At 41.0% G+C, this 21509-nt stretch overlaps 1 pseudogene across 1 annotated transcript; it reads right to left on the bottom strand.

Moving 5' to 3' along the window:
* Positions 1-3029: 3029 nt before the first annotated feature.
* LOC309708359 (axin-1-like) lies at positions 3030-20230 on the bottom strand (annotated as a pseudogene). The gene is made up of 13 exons (XR_014280891.1): positions 20034-20230; positions 18432-19113; positions 16698-16891; positions 16335-16490; positions 15037-15171; positions 14818-14914; positions 13128-13265; positions 11241-11631; positions 10331-10508; positions 9495-9671; positions 6737-7033; positions 6490-6639; positions 3030-6405 (listed from the first exon to the last, which is right to left on the bottom strand). The product of XR_014280891.1 is annotated as an axin-1-like (transcript).
* Positions 20231-21509: the final 1279 nt, after the last annotated feature.

Raw genomic sequence — 21509 nt, 5'->3', positions numbered from 1 at the left:
CGACGCACTGGCATATTTTGAAAAAAAATAAAATTAAAATAGAATAACTCGAAAACATATTTGCTTTACAGGAAAGTGAAAATTTTACAATTATGTTCCCATTTAAAAATTATTCTGGTTTTATGTTGAGCCCTGGCATTATATTCCCCCCGCCGCCTTTTTAAGTACTGGTGCTAGTAAATTTTGAGGTATATTGTATATTAGCCATAATTGAACCTATATTGTCCTCTCACCCAGTTGGACAGTTTCCAGATTTGAACGCCTTGAAACAAATTTCTGCCTGCTTCACAACCCTTCCCAGCGGATGTCTGCATATTAATCAGCATATTAATCATGCTTTTCTTTGAATATACACTCTTTCAGCTGTCACTTTGTTTTTAAGTTGCTGAGTAACCGCTGCAGTTTGTTACACCAATATTAAATGGCCATTGTTTTATTACTTTTTGTAATTGCTATAAATTGACCTTCTATTCAGTGGAAAGGTTATCTCTTTACAACACAATACTCTGAGCCGATTACTCGAAAATAATAATAATAAATATGTACCAGTCAAGCATAAGAGTTTATTCATTTGAGACAGCGCGACAAACGACGGTGGTATATTTGGGGGGTTTCTGTCAACTTAACTTACAACCTTTTTCCTTAACTTGCTGTTTTTAAATATATTTATAAATATTTTTTTATTTAAGTGTTTTGTGTGACTTCCCATCCATCCATCCATCCATCCATTCGCTTCTCCTTTTCAGGGTCGCGGGGGGCGCTGGAGCCTATCCCAGCTGTCATAGGGCGAGAGGCGGGGTACACCCTGGACAGGTCGCCAGTCTGTCGCAGGGCCAACACACAGGGACAGACAACCATTCACACTCACATTCACACCTAGTGGCAATCTGGATTATCCAATTAACCTATCCCCACAAGCTGCATGTCTTTGGACTGTGGGAGGAAGCCGGAGTACCCGGAGGGAACCCACGCAAACACGGGGAGAACATGCAAACTCCACACAGAAAGACCCCGGCCTGATGGTGGAATTGAACTCAGGACCTTCTTGCTGTGTGGCAACAGTGCTAACCACCGTGCCAACGTGCTGCTATCCTGCTGTTTTGTGTGACTTAAATCTGTTGAATTTATCTGACTTAATTTTTTTTTCTCAAACCTGACATAATCTAATTAAGTTTGTCCAGCAATTCTCCTTTTCCTTTTTAGGTCATGGGGACCTAACTCCATCTGCTGCTGAAGACAGTGCGTCACATGTGACACCTGTGGACATGAAAGCGAAGTGGATGGTACATGACATTTGGTAAGATGCTGAGTACATTAACTATATGCAACAGAAAGTTATATACATTTACACCCACACCCCCTGATGGAACAAGTATTGATATTGGAGACATGTATGATTATTGAAATCATGCTAAATTACATTTTCTTAGTGTTTCAATTAGTTAAGCTAAATAAGTGCCTGTAGACATTGCCAAGCGAAGGATCAATATTTGCTTCTAGGAGGACATTTTATATATCATACACTAGTGAACAAAGCTATAACTGATATAAAGACATTCAATTCTTGGCTTAAAATAAATCAGGCCCGACTTTATTAATTAGAGCTGTTTAACCTGCCAAGACCCGAACTCTTCCACAGCATGCATTTTTAATTTTTCTTTGATATTTGGGCATATTGGGTGGGGCCCAGTGAATGTAAAAACAAAGAATTACCAGCTTTATTTTTTTTACCCAATTTTTGTTTCTAAGAAAAATAAGAGCCACAAATGCGGGTATTCGTTTAAAATTTCGATAGAACGGTCGCAGTATAATGTCCTTCTAAGTGGATATCAGGCCCTTGTAGAGCAAAATTTAGTATTTGGGTCTAAATAACCAAAAATGTGATGTCCACATATGTGGACGCCAGGTCCGAGGAGGTTAACTTCTCATTAACACAAATACAGTGTCTAATTAGCCAATCACATGGCAGAAACTTAGTGCATGCAGACATGTCAAGATAACCTGCGGAAGTTCAAACTGAGCATCAGAACAAGGAAGAAAGGTGATTTAATGATCTGAAAAAGAAGAAAATATCCAGAAGAAAAGCATCTCTGAATGTGGAACACAGCGAACCTTGAAGCAGATGGGTTAAAGCAGCAGAAGACCACACTGGCCCTGTCAGCTGAGGCTTACAATTTGCCCATTCCCACCAAAGTGGGGCGTTTGAAATACCAAAGGAGTTTGAAAAATGTTGTCTAGTCTGATGAGTCTCAGTTTCAGCTGCAATATTTGGGTAGTGATGTCAGAATTTGGTATAAACAACATGACAGCACAGATCCAAACTTCCTTGTATCAGTAAGGCAGGCTGCTAGTGGTGGAGTAATAGTGTGGGGAAATGCCACAGCTTACCTGAGTATTGTTGATGACCATGTTAATCCCTTTATGGATAGCGCACCATGTCGCAAAGCTCAAATCATCTCAAACTGGTTTCATGAACATGACAGTGAGTTCACTGTACTCAAATGATATCCACAGTCACCAGATGTCAGCCCAACCTCTGGGACATCACATCACGAATGTGCAGCAACTGTGTGATGCTATCATGTAAATATGGACCAAAATCTCTGAGCAATGCTTCCAGAAACTTGTTGAATCTGTGCCATGAAGTATTAAGACAGTTAAAAGGGGTCCACACTAATAGTAGTAAGGTATACCTATTGCAGAAGCTAGCGAGTGTACGTACATGCAGCCCTTATACAGAGTCTATACACACACGCACACACACACGCGCGCGCACACACACACGTGTAAATATGCTGTATGTATACTCAAAATACTGATTTCATTTCACAATAAATTTATCTAATGAAGTGGCTCATGAGTGTATGTGTGATTGTTAAAGGCTGCCTGAATATTTTAGTGTTTTTCATCACCAGCTACAGCTATCACATAAATGCAGAAGCCAAACAAACTCCAAACTGCAGTGGTGTACAAGTGCAATGCATCTGAAAGTTAAGACTTTTAGTTTAAGGCAAAAAGAGAAAGCCATATAAAATACATTTAACCTCAAAAATAAAGTTGATGAATTTATTCAACATCTTTATTATGAAGTACCCTTTTAAAAGAAATGTACAAGTGGAACCAGCACAGTGACATCTTGGCGTTGGAAAAAAACAAAACAGAAAACACCATGGACATGTGGTGCAGGTCTGAAGACACGTATGAAATGATAATGTACATATTTACAGCAGAGGGTTGATCAGAACAGAAGAAATAGAAATAGCATGACTGCAGCTAAAAATACAAATGGGACTGAGTGATGATTAAAACTAATAATAAAAAGCATGGATTGGTTTCAATAAACACATTTTTGAAAGGTTAAAGGCACTGTGTTTCACACAAATCAACAACGCAACAGATGCAGTTATTTGTTCTTGTCCATCAAATCATAAATCACAAGAAACAACTCAATGTAGTCATTCAACTGTCCCTGGGTGCTCTTTCTAATAAAACAGATGCAAAATATATCAGAGGGCCAAAAGCAGTTTGCACATAAACATTAAACCAAAATAGACAGTTCAATTCATCTGGAAACATTCCTTAAAGAACATGCTCGCTGATTATTAAAATTACATTTTTTTTCTTATAAACAAATACATTTCTAAATTTTTTATTTCATACTGAAGGCATAATGGGTTGGAGTAAGGACAAACACATTTTCTGATCCTATGCTCCTCTTGCTGGGGCAAACCCAGGATGATTTCTATTTGACATTAATGCAACACATTCAATTAACAATCAGCATCGAGGACACAAAACAATCAGGTGAACAGATCAATAGTGAACCTGTCCTCAAGTAGCTGACATGATCGATCCTTCGAGGATATGGTGGACAAAAGTAAAAAAAACAAAAACAAACTTTTTAAAAAAAAAAATTCATAAAGTTACATTCGGCTTACGTAGCTGGTGTGCCCTCAGTGCAACGTTTGCACTGCGCTTTATATTCTGACCTCAAGGCTTTACCGCGTTATGGTACAAACACAAGCAGGTTAAAAGACTAGCTTGACATGTTGAAAAATTCACTCTGCTGTTTTCATAACAAAAAAGTGACCAAATGTGTAACACTCCTCGTGTCTATACAGTAAACATGAAGCTATAGGCAATTAGCTGAGCTTAGAATAGAAGACATCTCGCCTGGCTCTGTCTACATTTCGCAGTCTGCCTCCCAGCACATTTCAGCGTTTCCTAATCAGCATGCATCTATAACCTGAGCTGAAGGCCTTACAATCATTACGATCTTACAATCTTACTCCGACCTCAAATCTGTTTTTCCCCACCCGCAAAAGCGAGTAGTTATTAGACAGCTCATCAGGCTCTAGGCAATCGTGATAGGTCCTCTGAATCATCAATTTATATGTAATAATCTAGCAATCCACAGATCAACCAAATATCAATACTGGCATATTTTGAATCATCTACCGTGTCACCAATTTTGTGCTGAGCTAGTGTGATATAAATCTGAAAAACCTTTAAACAGTTTAGAATGACAAAAACAAAATAAATAAATAAACAAAAACTAACAATCAGCTATCAAGCAAACTATTTTAAACATCACCACTGGTGCCACCCTTCTTATAAACCAATGAACAACAAATAACTGATAATTAAATTAAATTAAATTAACTTAACTTGTAGTTGAAACTCACGTAGTTTAACTCACGTAAGAGCCAGGGTAGGTCCAATCTTTTTAGTAAACTATAAACTAACAACTGCTGGCTTTAGCTTTGCATTTACCGCTTAGATATATGAGCTGTATTAACTTATCACAGTATTCCTGGTGAAAATTTCTAATGTCAAACTATTAATTTAATTTGGAGAAAGGAAAACAAACAAAACAAACAACCCTGCAGTTTTTAAACTCAGTGTTCCTCTACAAAGTTTAAAGATGTAGGAGGAAATACTACATTCCCTCACAGTTATGTCAAATAACACACATTAGATAGCAGTGGACTGCACATACATGTGTATGTAGGCGAAGGGGGCTCACACTACACTCTTTGGCTGAGTTCCGGTGTACACGACGGACACTTAACGCTTCAGAATAAGCACTGTAGATAGTAATGGCACTGGCCAGGCAGGCAGGCAGGCAGGCAGGCACCTAGACTGAGCTTGGAGTTCTGTGCGCAGGCTTGTGATATAGCAGAAGACTTCTAAAGTTACACAAGGGGCCAGTGTGACCGTTTAAAAAAAAAAAGATATATTGTGGTCTTTTTTGAGGGTAATAAAAAAAATCCTATATTTAAAAATCCTCCCGCAGTAGAACACGACTGCACACTCAAAGGTAAACAGTACAGAGCTGAGGTGCAGTGATGTGGTATACTGGGAAGAAACAAACAAATCGGTTGCCCTGAAATGACTAATGAACTAGCTTCAAAACATACACAATAATACAACATTAAGTCTGAGATATGACGAAATTAAGCTGCAATAATAAGTAATAGTACCTGCCTTGTACATACACGATTCAAATAAAATGAAAACAAGTAGCTAGAATACTTGTCTTATTAAAAATACGGTAAACAAGTTATGCAGAGAACTGTTATCTGAACAAGGTGATGTGAGAGATCACTACGTGACTTCTTGGAATTGAGGGTGAGCAGGTTTCTCTGTTCTGAGGCTATGAAGTCAACGAGAGGCAGGCTAAATGTTCCACTCCCCAAAAATCTTCTGTCACCAGCTGATGAGGAACAGAGACAGCAAAAGGCAGCTAGACTCCCGAGAGGAACAAAACTGCTTCCTTTACCGTCCTGAGCACCGATTGAAGAGTTTCCGTGGTAATGTAGCAGCATCGTAATGGTCTGCGGAGGACGGGCTCCTCCAGAGCAGAAGTGGAAGACTACTTTAAACCTCTCTCCTTCAGCAGTCCCCTCACCCTTTTCCCATCCATTGCAGTAGAAGTGGAAGACTGGTCAGACATACCTGAACAGCTCTCCTTGATCGTCCACAGTGGAGACAGGACAGGTGAAATAATTTATGTTCTTCTACTACCCGCTGTATCATCTGACTGAGCTTTTTTGCTTTATGTGGGTTTGGATCCAGGCGTTGATGCTCCGTAAAATTAACCGCCTCCTTAACGCTTGAGCTTCGACTATGCAGCGCAATCTCCATTCGGTCGCACGTTACTCCTTCCGCCTTTCTACTTCCCGTTGTTCGTTTTCTGGCAGGTGAATTTCAATCCCACCTGAATGTTTTCTTCCTCTTTTTCATGCCATCTGATTTGTTTTCATGTTCCCAAAATTTCAGTCAACCTTCTCCACCTTCCCAACGATCTTCTCCTCGAAGATAGGCAAGATTGCGTCATCGTCACGAACCTCCTCGAACACCACACCACAGTCAAACTCGTCGCTCACTTTCTTGAAATAGAACCTAAACACAAGCACAAGTGTAAGAGCACATCTTTAACATTCCCACACACACTTATGGCTTTTTAAAACCTGTCTATGTATTTACCTGTAGTGGCCCTTTTTGGTAAGCAGCTCCTTGAACTGGCCCAAAGTCACTACACGGCCTTTAACAGATGTTCGATAGGGAATTGGTTCTCCACAAAAGTAGTAAGCCACTGTCATGTTCTCGCACATTTGACGCTTTCCAGACTTGTGCCTGAGACAGAAAAAATACACGTAAACACACAACATAAAGAATAAACATTAATAATAATAACAATAACCGAGTACACAGAATTTGGCCTGACACCTACCTAGGCTTGACCTGTTGTAGTGCAGCCCTCCTCCTCTCCTCCTCCAGCCTCCGTCTAGCCTCCTCCAGCTGGGTGAGGGGGTTGGGAGCTGGGTTGGGGGGCATAGCTGGGTCCTGGATGAAGGGATGAGAAGGCTGGACTTGGGTGGATGATGAGCCGGGGATAGCGGTGGACACTGAAGAAGGGTTACGTAGTTGAGCAGAGACCCAGGGGTGCACAGCTCCAGGCCGCTCCACTGAAGCTGGACGTGGCGATTCGCTGCTGGTTCCTGTCCTCCTTGAGCTACTGGTGCTCCCTCTGAAAAAACAAGAGAATTGCCTGCATTAAAATGGGCACAGGAACTAGAGTCTCACAATATGAGACTATGCTAAGCATAGTCTTATTGATCGCTATATCAAGAACCACTGAAATTCTGGTTCTTGATATAGCAAGTAGAGCAGGGCGATATGGCCAAAAATATTTATCACGATATATATTTGAAAATTTGCGATAACGATATAACCGACGATATAATTGATGCGAGACAAAATACAACTCCACAACATTACTAGCGCAAAAAGACAACCTTCCATTTATTTTCACTTAAACAAGAAGCTGGTTTTTATGTACATTAAAGCTTTATAAAAATGTAACAGTGCAAATGCAAATTCCTTGCTGAAAGTTTAACCAAAAGGCATTTCCAGTAGAAATGGGCTGACATATCCTGAGCATAACCATGTATAATATCCACTGAAGTTAAAAAGAGGTGCTTTGCAACATTAAACTGCAGTGTGCAGTACGCATTTTTCGGACCATAAGGTGCACGGGATTATAAGGCACATTAAGCGAAACAAAGCAGTCAGATAAATCAAACTTTATTAAACTCATTCTTCTTGCTTCCTCCACTTCTGTACCATTGATTCATTAATGTTGAATTCTCTGGCAGCTGCTCTATTCCCATGTTGCTGCAGTATATTAATGACTAACCTCATATTGTGGATGGATTATCTCAGTTGTTCTCCTGACTGAAGTTTGGTCCGTTTACAGCATCCTGCCATGCGATTGCATTTGTCTCTAACCATGAGGAACCTTAACGTTAACTTTTATAAGTGGAAAAGTGTTAGTGTTGGTCCTCCAGCTTCACTGTTTATGTTATGCTAACATAGCTGTGTCGCTAGCGATCACGTAGCACATCATTATATACCAGCTAGCCCAACTTCAGTAACCCTACAAACGTCACTGCTGTTTAGTTTCCTGTCTTCATTTATGTTGGAAGTGATAGCAGAGCTGTACGTTTGATTTTTTTCAGAAATCTCTCAGTCAGAACATGCTATATCATGCTTAGGTAACTAGCGAAACTAGCGAGCTAACTTCCGCTAGCTTCCTGCTAACTTCTAACTCCGTTAAATGTAATAACTTTAGTTTTCATGGATGTCTGGAAGTTAAACTTTATAGTTACACCTGGTAAAGCAGCAATGCTGATCGTTTTATTAAAGATGAAAGAATTTAGACAGTTTTTAACTCTAAGTGATGCTGCAGTGTTGTTTGACCTGAAGATACGGAGTTTAGGACCCAGATTACTCCCAGATTTAAGAGCATCTTAGTCCGACAAATATGACAATAACAACGGCCGCTTGCATGTTCTGCAAAAAAAATGTGCTTTGTCGTGTATCTGACGGACAAACACCAAACCAGTTCCACATCACGGAAGTTGCACCATTTTTACAAACCAATTCTGGTTCATCTGTTTCACTCAACAATCGGCCATGTGCGTATGAAAACAAAGGCACTGCGCATGCGCGTTTTACTCCCATTCTATCGCGATATTTCATTTTCCTATCGTTGCCTAACATTATACCGGTATTACCGTGAACGGTATAATATGGCCCAGCCCTAATAGCAAGTACGCGTTACTCAGGACAAACATTTAAAACCTGAAGAAGAATAACCCCCAACATAAGCAGAAATGATTTGTTCGATGTATCCACGTGCTCCCCTGTGAGATTCTCCCTCTCCGATGCTGCCTAAATATCACTTTACTCTCATTTATTAGTAGGCTCCAAATTCCATTCATTTGCAGTAAACGTTAAATATTTCTAAGATATGTATGTCTCTCTGATCCTGTTTGAGGGGAATGGGCATCTGCCACATGGTGTTGTACACAAAAACTCATTTTTTAGCATCACTGGGGAAGAGAATTAAACTCTCACAAATAAAGTTATACTTCACTTGCGTTGTTACTGACAACATGTGCAACAAGTTCCTTCCATGTTAGAGCAGAACACGGGCAATCTGTAACACATCTAATGCTGGAGGGCGGCCTTGCTGTTAATCTTGTTGGCACAGGTCTGTTATATATGCCAGCTGACTAGTGCCCGCACACACAGTTATGTGGTCATGGGTTAATAATAAAGAGTAATCATTAGCCAGGTTATTGCTTAGCTGTGGGCACAATCGCAGATTCCATTTGCCGTTATCAAAGTGTCATCTATAAGGTCACAGAGACATTCACTTTGCTAGGAGCAGAGTCTGCTTTTACTTTGATCCTCTGCTTTAAATGGCGACCAACAACACAAAGTGTTCTTCTTTTTTGCCAAGTAAAATATCAATGCCAAACCACTGCCAAATAAAAAAAAAATTCAATACACTATATCTGATGAGAAAGAAAACACATCACCTGTATTCCTAATTTAATTTTTATTTCATTATTTGATCTTAAGAATTTTAAAAATTTCAACAACTATAAATTACTGTCAGCTTTAAATATAAAACGACTCACCCATGGGAACTCTTTCTCTGTCTGTCTCCATCCATCATCCATTGCAGGATCTTCTGGTTTCTCTCCAAATCCTCCATTGGTACCTGTGCCTCCAGGCCACGCCCACTCTCGTCACCTTTCCCCGATGCCTCTGATGTCTTCTTACAACCTCGCCGTGATAGTGTGCTGCCTTTACTACTGCAGAACAAACAGGTAACAAAAGAAAAAAAAAAAAAACAGTTGGAGTCATCCGATTACTTAACAATAAGATACTTTACTGCCACTAGGGCACTACCAGGATACGGACTTGTCATTAATAATAGTATAATACATTAAAGAAATACAAATGTATGCAAAGTTCTGGAGCCTATCCCAGGGTGCACCTGTCACAGGACAAACACACAGAGACAACCATTGGCACTCACTTTCACACCTATGGGCAATTGAGGTTCATCAATTAACCTAATCCCACTAACTGCAAGTCTTTGGGTTGTGGGAGAGAACCCATGCAAACATGGGGAGAACATGCAAGCTCCACACAGAAAGATCCCGGCCTGATGACGGAATTGAACTCAGGACCTTCTTGCTGTGAGCCAATCGTGCTCAGTGGGAATATGGCTGTACGGTAAAAACTGTTCAGGAATTGTCTAGTTTTGAATTTTTCATGAATCTGTATCTCTTAGCAGACGGTAAAAGTTCAAAAACATTTTAGGCAGGATGGAAAGGGTTTTTGAGTTGTATGCAAGCAGCAAAGAGATGAAGATGTCACTCAAAGCTGGTAGGTGGAAGTTAGTGACGCCTCTGCAAAGCTGTTCCCCTTCCATACAACTTCCTATAGACCAAGTGCACACGCTTACCTATAACCCATCCCCTCGTGTGTGCTGGCTCCAGCTCCGTCAGCATAGTTTCGACTTCTCCCGGCATACTGATTGGCTGACTCTCCATTCCACAGGAAGTTGGGCTGAGACCTACTACCCGTTTCCTCTGGCCCATCCCTTCCTCTGTGGTGGTACAACGGCTTGTGGTGATGCATACCTGAGATGGAAATCAGTAAAGTAAATGGAAACTCACAGCACTGACATCTGTGCTATTTCACCTGAAGAGTCAGTTATGGCTTGCCATTAAAAAAATTTGTAACAGGATGCACTAGTTAGTCCAAGCATATTATAGTTCCTTCCTGTGTTGTAAAGGCACATTAAAAATCTCAAGACTCCATCTTCACATTAACTCAATATAATGAGCACGAGTTAAGCCTACTCTGTTATACCAACATCAATATTAAACAGAGCAACAACAGCACATTATTCCACAGCAACACAAACACTTGAGCAGAATAACAACTATTTCTTGCTACTTGAGGTTACATTTGCCAAAAACTACAGTGTACAGTAGGTGTGGGGAATACGGTCTCCAAAAAACCAAACCAAAACAAAACACTCTTAAAAAGACAGGGACACAGGATATGAACCAGGTATAATGTTGAAGTATCAGCATTAACTTCTAATGCACAGTTCCGCAAATAAATAAAATAATTTTTAATGTTTGTAGAAATAATTTACCCAAAGTTGTGTAATGTAAGAAAAAGTCTGCACTTTTTCTAAATGTGTTTGTAGAACTGGAGAGGACATGTAACTGTGTCCGTTGGAGAGTTGCTTTAGCGACATGTGGTATTGGGGGCAGAGCTTAACACAGAGAGTAACCTGGGCCCACATTTAGATCGTGGAAATCGTGCTCGACCATTTCTCCCTCCCCTTCACAGCCTCTTACCTTTGACTCCAGCAGCAGGCAGACTGTGACCTGCACCTCTGTGTGCAGGGTAGTGAGGCGGCCCGATTCCCCCGTCAGGTGAACGCGATGATTTGGGAGGAGTGTGCCGACCCCCTCCTGCTAAGGTGCTGTTGTTTGCCCCTGGCGACTGGCAGCCTGGCGTCCTCATCACCCGCTGTACATGCTCATCCAAAATAGATTCTGGGTCGTCGTCATGGGGATCATCTATGGGGACCAGGCCTCCGTAAGTGGCGACTGTTGCCGTGTTAGCAGTTGTCTCGGAATAACGGGCACCATAAAGAGGTGGAAACGATGAGGGGACGGGTAGAGACATGCTATGAGAAGACATTGAGGTTGTCATGGAGACGTCAGCATCATCCCCCTCTTCTTCCTGTTAAGAACAGAAAATACATTTAGTTTTTCAATTTTAAAACTGGGTTGTACATCAATACAGAAGACAATGATTAAGGTGATGGAGGCTAATAAATGTGTTTCTTTTTTGCCTAGCCTTTCTGCCTGTGTATTACAAGCCGGATGGCTTCGTGGCAGTAACCTGACACCCAAGGGAAAAAAAGTAAATTAAAAAAGAAAAAGAAAAAAGAATTGGGCAAACTTTATCTAAAAATGCTGTTGTGCCAGTTCACCTGATATCAACTCACTTAGAATCATCAATAATTAAACTATCGATATATAATCCCAGAGTGATTATCTCTTCTCTTGATGGCATAGTCTCTCTTCTTACCAGCAGCAATGAGTCTATACAGAAGCTATCACTGTTAAAGTGGAATGCTAGAGCCAGATTAACTGAGTGTAATATTAAATTCCCACCGTGGCTGGTCACAAGAAACCGAAATGGCAAGTTTTTCTGGCAAGAATCTTGTTTGTCACTTGTTATAACAATGTGTTGCTGCTTAATAGGGCTGCACGATTTTGCATAAAATGAGAATCACAATTCGCTCACGATTTTCTTTTCTAATATAAATATTTATTGCACTTATTAACTGCACATCCACTTCGTAACAGTTGAGACTAAACATAAAAACAATTACGTCTCCACCGTTGCTCGACACTGCGTGTATACAGCAGGTAGTGCAACATTTGAAAAATAGTTGCGGGACGGCACCGTGTAGCGTTTGTCTAGGGTGTTGATCGTTTTCCTAAATCCCTCGTTTTGCACAGTGTTGATGGGAGCCATATCTTTGGTCAGGTGATAAGTGATAGCCTCCGTAATTTCTTTGTGCCTGCGGGAGTTCGACAGGTATAGGGAGGCGCTGTATAAGGTTCCTGTTATTGATGTTTGGGTGGTTGACCGGGACGGATTTTCTCCTGTCACTTTCTTGGGCTTTACAGCTTCGTCATCTCTCACGTGCTCTCCGTTGTTTTTTCCCTGCCAGCTGACTTCTGTATCACGTGGTATAAGCCTCCGCCCTTGTCATTTGTTGAGCAGGAAGAGTGAGCGCTTGTTTTCATGCAGATTATGTCCCGGATCAAAATGCGGTACAATCGTCATCTTTTTTTCTTTTTTTTTTAAATCGTTGTCATTTGGAAATGAGATCACACATAAGTATGAATTGAGATCGCGATTTTCTAACGATTAATTGTGCAGCCCTACTGCTTCATACAACTCTACCCTACTGCAAGAGAGTAGAATCAATCGCTAAACTGTTCACAGGCATTTCTGCATATATGGCATAATGCATTGTCTAAATTTCTACTGTGTAAATCTCCTTGTAGATGAGAAGCTAGCTGTGAGTCTGGAATAGAAGTGACAGAGCTGCATAGGCAGGCTGACTAAAATGGAAACAACTCTTTCTTTCACTTACAAAGTTTTAATTTCGAAGAATTAAAATCACATTGCAGGGTGCATATATATGATCGTGTACTCACCAGCCGTACTCTCTTCAGCCTCTCTTCAAGTCTTTCCTGAGCCTCTCGCTCTCTGAGCACCGTCTCCAGCCTGCTGATAAGCTCCGCTGCAAACCTCTCAGGCTCTACGTGGATGTCCTTTGGCATTCGATACGTGCGCTGTGTATTGACACAAGTAGAAATTATTACATACTACACACGGGTGCATATGTCTGCTGCCATAATTTAAATGGCAAACTTATAAACTAATATGCATTTAACACATTCAAATGGGAAAACTTAACTTGTGCAAACAATCAATGTTAGCAATGTGTGACAGTTATGGTAATTCCTTCTCAACTACTTGCAGATAAATACTGCCTTAAGACCACCTCACATTATGAGCTAAATCTGCCTGCTGTGTATAGTACCATTACATCTACTCCTCCTACTTCTTCAAACCCAGAATTTAGGAATATGTAACTATGTTTTATTCCAAAGTTTTAACTGGTATCAATCAGATGCCTCTCAGATGTCACTTCTGAGTGTCTGTACATCAAGTGCTTTTAGTTTTTAATGGGGCTGGTGATTTCAATCAGTGTCCAAGTTGATCCTGAACTTTTAAAAATCCAGTGCCAATAAGTTGCTGAACTTTAGCTGTACTCATTTTGACCAACAAGCTGGTAGTGCACCAGGACCTCAGCTTTGCATGGGATGCAGCACCTTTACTTCCAGTTTAAACTGTGGAATGTGCACACAAGTCACTTCACTGACACCAAAAAACACACAGCACCTCTGGCAGCGATTCAACACAGTAGCAGGCTACAAGCCCACCGATCAGACATGCTGTAATGACCTCGCACTGCCAGATAACCTCAATACACCAACAACAAAGGGCTCCCGTCGTCACCTGCCAAACAGATCATGTTCTGAAGGAATGTGTAGAACAACTGAAAGATGTTTTCACAAGGACATTTTCAACATCTTCCTCAGACAAAAATAACATTCCCACTTGTCTAAACGGCACCACTATAATTTTGTACCCAAGAAATCTGACCCAGCTTGTTTGAATGACTACCACCCTCTAGCCCTCACCCCAAGAAATGTGAAATGCTTTGAAAGGCTTGTCTTGCAACATAATAAGTCACATCTCCCTTTTAACCCCTAGAATTTGCATGCAGAGAAAACCAGCCTACAAAAGATGCCATTATATCCACCCTGCACCACCTCAGTCTGTTCAAGATGTGGATACATGACTGCTCTGCTAGTTTTAACACAACCACACCAAAAGGTTTGCTAAGGTAGGCCTCATTGCCAATCAAGATGAGTCAGCACACAGAGGAGTTGACAGCCTGACAACCTTAACCTCAACACAGGGAAAAACATCAACAATGAGATAATTGCTGACTTCTCGACAATCAGTTTCACCTTCCACTGATTGTTGGTTCTGTGGTAGAAACAAAAGCATGTAATTTCTGCCGATATGCCAAACTGATGACATCACTTCCAGTTACTACACCACCACAGCCTTAATCAAAAAAGGCCTAGCAGCACCCTCCGCCTCCTCCACATGCTGCAACTCCCATCAGACATTTACAACCAGTGCAGTCTGGGCATTGCCAACGTCCCCACTCATCCTTCTCACAGCCTGTCGCAGCATTCGCTCACATATTTCACTGTGCATGCAGCAATACAAGAACTGATATTGCAGCGAATTGCTGTTTGTACTCACAGGTATATGAGGTAGGGGCACACGTCCGTTGGCTTTGGCACTTTCATGCATCTCTTTACGATGCTGTTTCCAATATCTGTATGGAGGAATACCATCTCTACACAAACACAGAGGGGAAAAAAAAGATGAACAAAAATCAATTACAGATCTGTAACATTTTTACAAAACTCAAAAGTGTAGTATTGTCCGAGGCGCAGCAGGCTGTCTGTGAGTACTTACACACTGCTGTCGGTCAGTGACATTGTGTCTGCATCGCTCGACATGCTCTGCTGCTCACTGTCATTGGCACTGGTTGCTGGAGCCCGCGCATAACCCATGTTTGCGTAGTATGGGTTTATCGGCTCTCTCCATGGCCTGAAGAAGAATTGAGACATCGTGATTCATGCGAAGGAGCCATGTTAAATTTTCAGGGGTTCTTACAAAACATTCGCACCAGTTTTTTTTTTTTTTTTGCCTTAGTCATGTCTGATATGATGCTTGTGAATTGTGCTAAAAAAAAATGTGTTAAAGGCTTCAAAATTGTGAATTCAAAAGTGTGAAGCGTCCCGATTAAATACATAAAATGGAAAAAAAGGCTCAGAAAGTTTGGCTGCACACTAAATTTGCTCTTCTCAAGAAAGACTTGTGTTCATGATTTCGCAATAAGACAAAATGCCACCTACTCTTGATATAAGTGGGTGTGCTGCAAAGATTCCCCGAAAAGAGCTATTTGCAATCTTGAAAGGGTTACAAAGAAGCTAACAGAAAAAAGTCTCAGCCTTGCCACATGAATATTTCCACTATAAGAATATCAACAGGTATTATATATTATTACTTATTATAATGAAAAATATTATAGATGTATTTTGGAAATGTTTGTAAATGACAAACTCTAATTACCAAAATATTACTCTTGCATAATACTAGGTCATCTACACCGCTATACACGAAACAAGAAACACCCACCGTTTCCCACGGGACATGATAGGGCATGTGATTATGTACGCGCACATGCATGTATGCAAGTGAAAGGAGGGGCACTCAAGCATTTTAAAAATGAATAAACATAACATAACCCAACCCAAACAAACATAACCTGACATCTACTTAGTAAGAACATATACAGAAACAATCAACAGCCTCTCCACAAAGTTCCTCCTCAAACAGATCAATTCTGAGTCCACTCTCTTAGACTGCAGCTGGTCCCTGTTCTGTTCTGAAAGTCTCAGAGAGCTCAGCCCAGTAGCATCAGCTCTCCGCCTGCTGTGGGTTCTACTTAGAGCTGAATCTAGGGCTTGCATCAGATCTCCAGAGAACCAAATACAAACGTAACCAGCTGCAGTCCAAGTCTGTCCAACTGCAGGACATGGGAAACACTAGACGCAAAGGATCGAAGCTGACTGGTTAGCACAGAACATTCAGATCTAGACTATGTTGTTTTTTTTAAAAATTGACATCGCATGGAAGTTTCAATAAATGTTTAGATATTATTTATGTTATGACTGCAAAACAGCAGGCGTATACACACACACACACACCTGTACTCCCTGCTGTCCTGCCTCCTCCTACTGGCTGAGGCTCTCTGTGGTGCCGTCTGCATCAGCAGGGTCTGAGTCAACCTGCAAGCTGGTGTGTCTCCACAGTCGTCCTCATCTTTCTCTTCCTCCACTTCCCTCACTCCTCCTCCTCCACACCTAAGACCACATTTATGTTATTAAAAAAAGTCAGATGAATTATATTACTTTTAAATATTTAGACAAATGAATTTCAGCTTCAAAACTTTGTTAGAGCTGTTCTGATCAGCTGAGACAGATTAGTGAAGTTTACAGTTAAATCCTATGCAATGCATCAGAATTGAAATGTGGTATAACACAAAGTCTCAGGTTCCTTTCTCTTCTCACCTCCACTCCTCATCCTCAGCGAGTGTAGGCAAATACCCAGAAACAGGCTTGGCTGGTCCTGATGAAGGGCTCTGATCACTGGGGTTTGGCTTTGGGCTTTCTCCCCCTGTCCGTGTGTACTCCAGGTACAGATCTGACTTAAGGAACAAAGGGTAGGTGTTCTCCTCGATTATGGTCTGGATCTCTGTCTGAGCCTGGAACACACAAAGACCAAGTTGGTACAATAAAAATGAAGACATTATTTCTCACCTCTCACTAAGTTCACTGTGACACAGTGCTCCCAGACTGAAAGGCTTTGCCCTTTCAAACTATATATTTCATGCCAAATGAATACTCATTACAGACCAACACAATTAAACAGGATATACCAGCATTTATGTCAGAGACTACACAGCTAGGCTAACACCTATTCCAGACTGAAAAAGCAATGTGTGTCAAACCACATGCAAGCAATAAACCTGAAAGGGTCAAAGTGCATCCCTCGATGTGGCTTCGCACAAGTCAAGTTGGTTTGAATTCTAGTTGAACAGTACACAGCTTTGGATTTTATTACTTTGATGACTTGCGGGGAAACAGCAACGGAAATAAAATCAAACGCAAGTCTGTGGAACAGCTATAAAGAAAGCTAATTGAAACAAGCTTCATTTGGTCCATCACAGTAATACCCATGCATTCTTACTCAATCTTACTCAACATAACATTATTAAGTATACTCTATGAGACTCAAGTCTTTAAGACTGGTGATAGAAGTCTCATAGAGTATACATGTGGTCTCAACATTAAGAAGATAAAAATGAGCAGTCATCTACGCAAAACTGAAAGTGTTCAGGGTTAAAGAGGGCAGAGAGGAGCAGATGATCCTTTGGTGTGGTTTGCTCATTAAGGCAGAAACAAAGCACAAGGAAACACAAATCTGTAGTTTAACAAAACAGCGACAAGTGTGTGACTTCTCTTGCTCTTTTACTTTTCCTGTCAGGATGAATGCCCCCTGTCAACCACAGGAACACTGTCAGAAGATCAGAAACTGATTGAGGTACTCAGGAAGTATAGCTGCACTTACACCGTGGGAACCTGGGTAAGCTTATAGTTTGAGTCACTGTTCCCTCCCCCTAAATAAAACCCTAAAGTCAATAAAGCAGAACTGAACGGCCCTGACAAATCTAACACGTTTCAAGACAGCAAAAGCTCCTTGTTCTGAGATTGTTTTAAATATTCAATGGAAATGAATACATGCAAGAACAAACTCTGTGAATTATAAATATGCTACTTTCCATGTTTTTAAATAAAGATACTCACTACAAAATCTGATCTGTATAAGGGCTGGTTAAATAGATATGCCTTTAAGTTCCTTAAATCTGGGAGTAAATATTGACACTAAAATTATAACGACTTGACAGGAATAGACCTAGTGCAGTGAGAAGAGCGAAAAACATAAGTTCCCAGCACCAGTCAACTGAAAGCACAGCCATATGAAAGCCATTGTCTGATTTTTTTTTTTTCATCATGAACCATCTTGCCAACATCCACAATTCAGTTTCAGTTTCCTAACCTGTCGGCCTGCAACACTGCTTAGCATTGGCACCTTAATGGCTACAGTTTCCATTCCTTAGCCAAATCTGGCCATTTAAACAAACAAAATAATAGCTGTCAGGAATGAATAACAGTATCTACTAGACTGTTCTCTTCAACCTGACTGGCATTCTGTTAAATATTACAATATAAAATTCTAATAACCTGTTCAAAAATGGCTGCATCGGGATGCGGCTTTCCCACGCAGTCTCTGATGAAGCTCTTGGTGGCAGCTTTGATCTGCCTGGAGACGATCCCATTCCCATCTACAATATACTTTCTGTAGATAGCCTTGGCCAGCTTTGCCCTCTTGTCCTGGCTGGTCTTCCTGAACCCAGAGCAGGCAAACCAGAAGTCGAGAAGGTCTGCACACCCTTCCTGGCACAGGAAGGTTCTGAACAGCTGGGTGCCTTCCCTGTCGTCCAGGAGGGAGTGAAGTGACTCGGCCCACTTCAGGTAAGGAGGGGTTGGTGAAGCAGAGCCCTCAGGTTCATAGCCCAAGTCCAAGTCAGGGCGACGTGGGGTCGCAGACGAGGAGGAGGGTGTATAACTTGACGGGTCCCCCATTTTAGACGACAGGGGATAGCCTGCGGTTTGGGAAAGGGTGTTTGGACGGGTGCTGACTGACTGGACTGGGGTGTCCACGTCTGAGCCCTCCTCACCAGGAACCGGGGGCCGCGGTGCATCCTCTGTAAAGTGGGTAGGGGCACTCATGGAGGCCACAACCCCACCCCCGCCCCTGTACCCGATCCCATGCAATTCTCTGACAACGCTCATGTCTCTGATTGCACAAGGCAGAGGTCAGATATTCCCCTTTAGCAATGACTTGGCTGGCAAACAATTCACCCTGCAATGGAAACAAGAAAAGCAGTTAGATGTAGCAGTAGAAGGTGATGACTCAAATACAAATATTATTGCTAAGGTGAGAATGATGACTTGAGTCACACCTCATCACTGAACTGTGTCACCCCACTAATACACACACAGTATGTATATATTTAGAGTGCGAGAGATCACTGAGTAATAACGTTAGATGATGAGCAGACACACGAAGTATGATACTAACAGTATGAGACTCATGAGAATATAGTCATAGAAACTGAAAATACAGCTAGTTTGTTAACTTGGCATCTAAACTTACTAGCAAATACACCTTAGTTTAAATAATCTCGTATTTCTCCAACTCAATCTCCAGTTTAACGATGACGAACTCAACATGCTTTACTTGAGTATCCAAGCTTAAGTTCACCAACAAGTTTATTTCGCCTGTGTAGCAGCTAGCTTTAGCGCTAACTCCTGTCAAATAACACGCTCGGTATTGCTGGACACTGTTTTGCAAATAACCAACTAATGCTAACAAGCTAAAATGGCTAGCTAGCCTTGTAGCAATGCCACCACCAATGCCAGGGCTTTGAAGTGAGAATCTCATTCATCTTGGCCTGCAAAGACTGTGGGGGATGGGCACCGAAACAAACTCCACACAACACGGGCCTCCGTGCAAAAAAAGGAAAAAAACTTCAGCACTAGAGGAAACTATAAACGTACTCGTAAAGAGCACATTTGTACAGAAGCAACGCAAACTTTCTTGTTGGTTAACCCCAACAAATCTAGTCGCATAAGATCAAACAAAACAAGAAAGCGAGGGCACGTTTCTGACTCTGCTGGCTGCAGCGCCAGCTAGCTTGATGTGTTAGCTAGTTTTGATTAGCTGGCTAGCTTAGCTAGGTCCGTTAACGTCCGTGTTTTCCACAAAAGTTTACGTCCTACCGTCTCTGAAAGCCCGTTCCCCGTAATCCGCTGCATTGGGGATACTGGCGCGAACAGTGTACTCCAAAACGCAGCATATGGATAGCTTTTGAGATTAAATATTAACGAAAATAACCCGTCGTCTTGCCCTTAACTCCCCATGGTGGCTGCTTTCAGAGCAATAATACAGAGCGAGTACGTGAGTGCACGCCGACTGTAAGCGGAGCGTAGTACGTTTCTAGAAATGCGCCGGATAGAAACGCCAAACACACGAAAAAATACCCGAGATTCTTTAATCTTATCCACGATAAATGCAGCGATACGTGAACGTTATTATAAGTGTCCAGCGTGCATCATTTCCAAATAGTTACAAGAATACAAGAAATGTAAAATTATTTACTATGCAAGGCAAAACTGACTGATGCAGCATTTTGATTCTGCAGCAATGTAGAGCTAATTCAAATTGTTTTATGGGATATTTACTGAAAATGTGTTTGTTTCAAAACCAAAGTATGACCGCCAAGTCAATGTAGTAAAGTACAACTAGACTCCAACAGCATTTATGGAAAAAGGAAAATGTGCAAACTGCACAAGGTTTAAATATCCAAGTAAATTTAACCTATTTTAGAAACGCACCTAAATCCTGCAATTTAGCAAAGAGAAATTAGGTTCTTCTTACTTCTGATATTTTAATGGCTTTGCACTTAGAAGGCAGGCCATATGGTAGTGTAGAATAGTGTAGTGTAACTACACTATTCAAAGGCTTACTTTGAATGTTGCCAGCAACCAGTTACAACTGGAGCTTTTCTGACAATGCTCAACCATTCTCTGATGCATTAGTGTATGTATGTTTTTTGAATTATGTATTATTACTATGAAATGTATGTTAGCGCAGGCCCTTAACTGCTATTATTACCATTTTATGAACCTACTTAGTTGCAGGTAACAGTGCAGACATATCATCAAGAAACATGCAAAAGTATCACAGGAAAAAAAATACATCTGGAACCATAAGTGTAGTATTATTACAGATTATATGATTATATTATTATTGCAATGGCGACTTTGTGTAGAATGATTGTATGTAGGTAGCTATAAAAATAGTGAAAATCTTTTTACTCTTCTGGAGTAAAAAGTTGATACTACTGCTTCTCAACACAATGAGAAAGACATGTTAAAAAAGTAAGCTTGAAGTATTTATTTATGTATTCATTAGTTTATTTGTTAATTTTCACCACTGTGGGTACATTAAATGAGTTATGAAGAAGAGTTTGTACTTCGTGTCGGTTCTATATGTCTCCGTTCTATGTCAAGGTAACCAAAAAAAGTGCACAACGGCGCCCCCATTGGCAAGAACGAGCAATTTCACAATATCTCTAAATGAATGGAAGTGTAATTCAAACGGTAGCCTTTTAATAGACTCCAATAAAAAAGTTATTCACGATAAGCCGACTGCACCGTACACTGTCACGCACATTTAAAAAAAAAGTGGATGAA

Source organism: Aulonocara stuartgranti (assembly GCF_965226115.1).
Source record: "Aulonocara stuartgranti genome assembly, chromosome: 6".
NCBI lineage: Eukaryota > Metazoa > Chordata > Actinopteri > Cichliformes > Cichlidae > Aulonocara > Aulonocara stuartgranti.
The sequence above is the reverse complement of the archived record's forward strand: the minus strand, read 5'-3'. Positions and strand labels throughout refer to the sequence as shown.